This window comes from Ceratotherium simum, chromosome 9 (assembly GCF_057802395.1).
Source record: "Ceratotherium simum simum isolate JZ-2026a chromosome 9, ASM5780239v1, whole genome shotgun sequence".
NCBI lineage: Eukaryota > Metazoa > Chordata > Mammalia > Perissodactyla > Rhinocerotidae > Ceratotherium > Ceratotherium simum.
In genome coordinates this window covers 68,926,361-68,934,331 of record NC_141908.1, presented here as the reverse complement: position 1 = coordinate 68,934,331, position 7,971 = coordinate 68,926,361, and positions in this window count along the sequence as shown.

The following is a 7,971-nucleotide window of genomic DNA, read 5'->3' as shown; positions in this document are numbered from 1 at the left end:
CTACATTGATTAAGAGTAACTGTTATGATCACACAACACACACACACACACACACACACCATACATATACACACAAAACTAAACAAATTAAATAGGATTTGAGCGGTGCCTTAGAGTTTCACAAGAGGAAAAATGTCCCAGCTATTAATTCTTGCAGCCTATGACAGCTCTTCCAGTAGATCAGAGGCATTGATGTTGATTTTCTGTTGCCTGGTATGTTCTGAGTCAGAGAATGTACACACTTGAGAAGAGATCATGGAAAAGTCAAAACATACCAGGGGGAAGGTCAGCTGCCTACCTATCATGAGACTTGACCTGGTAGGTGACTACCAGGCGGAGACTGGCCCTTGGCCTTACAGATGGGGAAATCCAGTTTTGCCTGTGTCCTGGGGTTGGACAGATCATGAGGATGATGACTTAACACCATGGAAACTCAGAAGTGACCTGTGTGCTTCTTACCCAGAATAGCAGTTTAATGACAGACAATGAAAAGGGACCTGTTACTCACAAGGAATTTTTCTTCCAGCATAGAAACCATATGGAGAGCCAAATTATAATGAGAAGGTTGGTTTGGTGAGCATAAAATTAGAACAAACTATGAAGTGGCATAAGGTTAAAATAGCCTAGTACATCCACCCATCACAAATCAAAATATTTTCATGCTGGATCATATCTGCCAATCACACCAGATGGCTGAAGGCCTCAGTCCACTCCAAACAGTGCTTTTTGGGCACTGCCAAACTTTGCCTCCATGACTCATCATTTTATTTACTCCATTACCAAACAACTCCCTTTCTAAGGAGCCATTCTTTTTTTAGATAAGTTAATACAATCACAGGCTTTGGATAAAGATTATTGCTCTTAAAGTTACTTTCCATACTTTTCTTTGGAAGTATAGCTCTCTGGGAGAGCAGTTTTCAAGTTCCAGGGCCAACTCATGGTTACTTCCCACTCTACATACTACATTCAACTTCTAAAAGAGCTGAAATCTAAATAGAAAAGGGTTCAAATAAGTATAAAACCAAACTCATTACCTTCCCTACAGCTTCTCCACCAAGCCAAACCAAGTTCTCCCAACTGACTTGTCTTTTTTGAAAATTAATGGTCTGCTCGTCTTTGACTCTTCTCTCTCTGTGGCCCCTTATTCTTGGGGTGGCCAAGTCTTGTTTACTCCTCCTTCTCCATGCCTTCCATACATTGTTTTCTTTCCACTCCCATTGCCCTACTCATTTTCTCTCAACCTGAACACTGCAGTAGTCCAATAATTCCTTCCCTTGCCTCCTGTCTCTTCCCTTCTACTCTCATCTGCATATTATTACCCTATTAATCTTCTAAGAACTTTCTCATTCAAAATATTTAAGGGCTCTTTATTATACAAAGAATTAAGTGCAAATGCTTTGGACCAGAGCTCTAAGCTCTCCCAAATTTGGCCTTTGTGTTCTGTTTGTCTTCACTTTTTGTGACCCCTCAACATGGACCCTCTATTTCAGCCTTTGTATACTGACTGTGGACAAATGAAAAAGTCAAATACAAACAATGTTTGTGTTTTGTAATACAAACCTATAGGGAGGAAGTCTTAGAAATTAACACCAACAGATACAGTTTGCAGATTTTCATTTTAACAGCTCACTCATCTTTTTTTTTTAATTCCTTGTATTTACCTTCAGAAACACACACATACATTCATAGAACCGTGGCTGGTTACCAGGGAATCAACAGGTATCCATGGTTGCAGTCATGCTTTTGAAAGAAACCTAAACCTGTCCAATGTGGGTCTTAATCCAATGACAACATCAAACAGGCATCACTTAACTTGTATTGACTTGTGACCTACCATCATTCAGAAATATCCTGGAACATAAACGTCTCTGACATTTAATGTGACAGAAACTCTGTTTATTCCTCACACAGGACATGACCTTGAAGAATGTAATATGATCTGTCGGGTTTGGTCACCTTTCAATAAGAACCCAACACAAAGTGATTTGAGCAACAAAGGGAATATATTGACTCACGTAACTCAAAAGTTCAGACACGGCCACGTCCAAGTGCTCATACATGGTCATTGGGACACATCTCCATATCTCAGCTCTGCATTGCTCCATGCTTCATTCCCCTGTCGATTCTTTCCACACAGGAGCAAAGATGGGCATCAGCAACTCCAGGTTTAGCAACCTCAGCAAAAGGGTAATGTCATTTTCCCAGTAACGTCAATAAACATCCTGGGGTGGGTTCTCATTGGCCCAGCTCAAGTCATACACTGAACCAATCACTGTGGCCAGGGGTATGATGTCTTGATTACCCAGGACTGTCGCATGTACTCCTGCTCCCTGCTGAGGCCAGAGGATGGGTCAGCCCCACGGAACTACATGGATTGAGAATAGAGGAAACGTGGTTCTCCAAAGGCAAATCAGGGTGCTGTTATCAGAAAGGAGATCAGACACGAAACAAACAGGTGACTACTAGGGCAGATGCTTCCACTCATGGACATGCCTATTACCTCTCACCATAATATGCTCGTCAATGAGTTCATGACTTTATAATCAAAATTTCAGATGAACTTTGGCAATATACATGAATATTTTTATATACATACCCTTAACCCAGCAATTCTATTTCCAAGAATAATAGCTCTGACAGTAAATGCTCTCCTAAGTGCCCAACACTGGCCTAAGCACATTGCATATGTTTTGCATTTAATACAAAACTGTAGTATGAAGTGGTATTATCTCCATTTTTGAGCTCAACAAATTGAGCTCAGAGAGGTTAAGTGACTTAAACAAGGTTGCACAGCTAATAGGAGGCAAAGCCAGAAATCAGCCTTCAAAGTCTGCATCACTATTAGTTACTTTCCTCAGAAGTCTCTGTGGCATATAGTCTTATGAATTTATTCTAAGAAAAAATATGACAGGTGAGAAGAGATGTACATCCAGGATGTTATTTATAAGTATTTGTCCACAGAACTCAGGTGTGAAATAAAGTATCAATAAATTATGTCAACCTACATATGTCCCCTCATTATGAGTAAATATATACTAAGTTCCTACTTTATAAAATGATAAAAGATTAATGACTTTTTTTGTGAGGCTGTGAAATTACAAGTTTGTTCAAACCCGCTGTCTAAGCTACAAAAGCACCCACAGTCAAGGTTAATCAAACACAATAAGGCCTTGTGCGTTGTTTCATATCTATCACCATGTCAGTTTATCATTTAGGAAAACATTGAATGCTTAATCTGTCCAATCACTCAAAATATATTTTTATCTGTTGGAGCTGTCAACCACCAGGCCAAAGGGAGATTCAGGCTAAATTATTTAACCTTGATGATGCTCAACTCTGGAACATTCCATCAGATGGGAAAGCGAGTGGTCTGGGAGCCCACAGAGCTGCTGGTTTTACCCATTGCACCCAGAATGAGAAGCTTCTGTTAGCAGTGAGAAAACTTCGCTCTTTCCTAGTCCCCAAATCAGGCGGAAAGGGGGCATGACAGCAATAGCCCCGAAGCTAATAAAGAGCTTAGACCCCTAGGCATGACAGCCAGACAAACAGCCATGCTGGTTCAGGCTTCTGACATCTGCATGGATTGGGTGGGAAGAGGGGGAAATCTCACTGTATGTGTCATTAATTCATTACGGTTACTTTTTTAAAAAGATGAATATTAATGTAAACAAGGGCAAGTTTTTACTGGACCTCAGTTTTTCCTTTTTTTTTAACCTCTTGTGATACATAGAAAGATCAATTAGTTTATAATCAGTCTCTTTTTAATCATGCCTCCATTTCTCATTATCCTCAGCAAATATAGCCTGAAAACACTCCTGAAAAGCCCATGAAGGACAAGCTCATTTGCACAAGAGTAATGATTTAGTCCTGTGAACTTTTAATTTGCATAATCTCCCTTCCTTTCCCCTCTTTGTAAAGGTCTTTGATATTTTTTTCTCCTAATGACATGGGTTGGGGGAAAGAATTAAGCAAGCATGGAAGTTCTAGCTCCTAAGTTCTCAGCTGTTACATTAATCTTTACGATTTTCTCTCCCATTTACTGAGTCAGTGACTCATCCAAATTTACACATAAATCCATATCAAAGTTAATTAGAGTTTTGGCAATCCAATGTTTGCCTCTTCCTTTATTAATTCCTGGACGCTTGAAGCAACATTCTGCGTGTGATTATGGGAGAAAGAAAAAGAGAAGCCAGTAGACATGACCTGCCAGAGATTAACGAGCAGCGTTTGCATGGCAGGATTCAGAACTGGGTCCAAGCCTGCTTGGTGAGAAGAAGGACCAGGCCTCTACGGAGCTCACCTGATGGTCAGGGCTACCTCCTCTGGAACTGAGGTGAGCCCTGACCCCAGTCTCAAAGAGGGAGGAAGGAGGGAAGAATTAAACAAAGGATGAGAGAGCCCTGCTTGCTGACTCCCTTTTCTCTCCCTTCTCTATAATCAGGAAAAGCAGCCAATTATTCCTGTATGTTGACTTTCTCTCCTTCCTGCCTGCCAAGTTAAAAGAATACCATGCAGCTTTGCAAAAGTTCTACTGGAAGCAGGGGCAAGAAAGTGCAGGAGATAAGATGGGTGCAAGGTGGAGATTATCATGCAACAAGACATTTTTACATTTAATTTTCTCAAAGTGTCCCTGGACACAAAATGTAGGAAAAGGACATGTGTAGGACAGGGGATTCGATCTCATATGCTTATTTGTGAGAAACTGGCAGCAGCAGCTCCAGAACCCAGGATTTTATTGCACATTGATTTTGCTTTAGGAAGTTCATGTGGAAATCACATAAAGCAAACTGAGAAAACTAATTTTCTTCCTAAACTGTTCTTGAACAGTGTTGGAGAATCTTCCAACGTATTTTCTTATTTTAAAAAGTCAGTTGCATTATTAACATTCTTAAGTCTAAAGAAAATACTGCAGGAAAGCCAAGAAACTCACCCTTATACCAAACAACAAGAAGCTTAAATCAACCAGAGATCAGACAAGAGAGTTTTAGAGCATAATAAATTTATTTCACATCAATATATTTGAAACTACTTTTTATAAAGTTGCAAATTCCATGCTATACGTAAGGAGATAATTTGAAATCCTGGAGAAACTTAAAGCCACAAAAGTTAATATTGAGTTTATCCCACACTGGAGGGCTGATGCGGGCACTCCAGCTCCCTGGAAAGTGCTCCCTGACCCATGAGCTCTAGGAGCCTCCATAACCCAGGGGCCACCACTTCTCTGCATCTGTACCTGCGTCCCCACTGGCCCCTGAGCCCCGCAGTGAACACTCTGCCAGATGGCAACCCCCTGAATCCTCAGGTGGGTCCTGAGATGCAGATGGTGAAGAGCGTCTCCCCATCCTTTGGCCGAGCAGTGTTAGACCCTACACTAGCGGAATCTCAGAGCACATGCTGGTCCTCTAACATGGTACACAGTTTAGAGCATCAGCACTTTCCCTTTGTCTCGTCAGCTCTCTCCTTCCCCAGATCCAGCCAGCACTGCAGGACCAAGGTCACGTTCTGGGAACAGTGGCTGCATTGTATTCAGAGCTTCCTCCCTCACTGATGACTAAGGCTTTGTTCGGTCGAGTTCCACACGCTCAGATCCTTTCCTCCTGGGACATTTCTCACCCTTTCCCACCACCTTCCTCTCCTCCTCAAAACACAAGTATCAGGCAGTCTCACCAGCTTGCCCTGCTCCCGAGCCCCAGCAATGGGCCAGCGCGAGTTCACTTCCCAGGAGGCTCTTCTGCCTCCAGTCAACAAGAAACCCACGCAAGCTGAAACCCTAGAAGTACCAATAATGCCAAGGAAGAGTCCAGAAAAAGAACAGGGAAGGTAACAGGCAGATCAAGAGCACTTTCAGTTCCACTGAGCAGGGACCACAAGATTGCTTTGCATCAGCAGGTGCTCCATGCCACTACGCAGCACGGCTAAAATGTGGGGGTCGGGGTGGGCTTGGATGGCTCGAATGTGATAAGCAGTTTACAATATTCACATTGTCACGTAAGACCAGGTAAGACCAGACTTATGCTTCACAACTTACACAGCCAAGTTCACATCCTTGTGGTAGCTTTATCACATTTCCACCCAGGAACCGTCCAGTCCCTTTGAGATAAGAAAAGCGTTGTTTTCCAGCATCCCTTGACCCTTGCTTCCCCAGATGCTACATTTAAACTTCATCTTCACTTTTCAATGTTCACCCCACCCTGTCTTAAGGAGCTATTGTTGTTTTGTCTGAAACAAAATGATAAACGTTGAATTTTGACACAGTCTGTGCAACACTGATTCAACACATTCAAATGAGACATTTGTGTTGATTCAGTATGTGTAATAGAAACCACACAGGAGTCACGTTGTATTCGGGGATAGGGTCTAAAGTCAGTATATAAAATAAAACCATGTAGCATCTAAATTTATTGAAAATTCCCTTAAACTAATTTGGAATGCATAATTTTGTGTATATAGCCCAATGCAGTAATATATATATTCTACTTATAACAGACATGAAAAGTATAATTTTCAAAATTTTTTAAGTCCATAAGAAAAGAGAGTGAGAAGTTGGTGTTCTTCACTGAGTTCTGCATGAGGTAGCTGGTTTGCATTTAGAGTGCATGTTCTATCAAAACAACAAAAAATGAGAAACAAAACCGTGTTTTTAAGAGCTAGAATCCCACAGAGCAGCAAGATGCTCCACCCTGAGAATCACAGGAGAACTCAGGCAACCTGGAGGAGCACCAGTTGTTGGTGTCATGGTGGATGCACTGCTAAAATGAAGATTCTCATCTTTCTCTCACTTCTATCTCATTTTTATTGTTTTGTTGGCCGTTTGTTTGCTAAGCCAAGCACTTTTAGCTGAATTCTCATAAATTAAATGTGTCTGAAATGCAACTCCACTGTAGAGAGAAAAAATATATCAGGTTGATTACCCAGCAACGTTCACTTATTTGTCTATTTATTCTAAATATGAAGTTTGACTCCTTTTTACCAGGGGAGTGAATCCTCCTGTGCCATTGCTGCATAAACAGATGTCCATATACATATGCACATATGCACGCTCGTGTCACACATGTGCACATACACAAACAGACCGCCACCACGGAAGGGGCAGTAAATGAAACACTTTCCTACGAAATCTCCGGTCAAGGTTCAATCAACTTCCTCCCACTAGCTGTTAAAGTCCTTGGCGTCTACAACCTCCACCTCACCCTCACCATGTGATGAGATGTCTCACCTACCTCCCTGTGCCCCTGTAGATCCCTACATGGTGACCACATGCCCCCGAGGGCACTGAGCTCCTCCGGGGCCCAGCAGCACCTGTCCGTGCTCAGGGCCCTGCTGTGCACTACAGACTCTGCTGCCCATGCTGTCACCAGCACTTTTGCCGTCGCCACCTTTCTGCCCCAGCACTGCCGGCAGAGCCTCTATTATTGCTGCATTTGCTGAAGCAGCAACTGCTACTGCTGCCTCTCCCCTAGAAAGACAAGAAACAGGAAAACAGGACATTCTTAGGTACTAGTCAGCTCTCTCCCTCAAGAGTCTAAGGTCTGAATTCCCAGGTCATACGGACTCTTGATAGCACTACCTCGGGAGCGCAGGAGGGGGACTCGGCAGCAGTAGGGCACATTTCAGGCTGGTTGATGATGGGAAATCATTAACATGAAATAATAACAACAAAAAACACATAGCACTTAGAATATTCTAGGCACTGTTTTTTTTGTGTGTGTGTGTGAGGAGGTCAGCCCTGTGCTAACATCTGCCAATCCTCCTCTTTTTTTGCTGAGGAAGACGGCCCTGGGCTAACATCTGTGCCCATCTTCCTCCACTTTATATGGGACGCCGCCACAGCATGGCTTGCCAAGCAGTGCGTCGGTGCGCGCCCGGGATCCGAACCAGTGAACCCAGGGCCGCCGCAGCAGAGCGCGCGCACTTAACCGCTTGTGCCACCGGGCCGGCCCCTCTAGGCACTGTTTTAAGTGCTTGACGCAC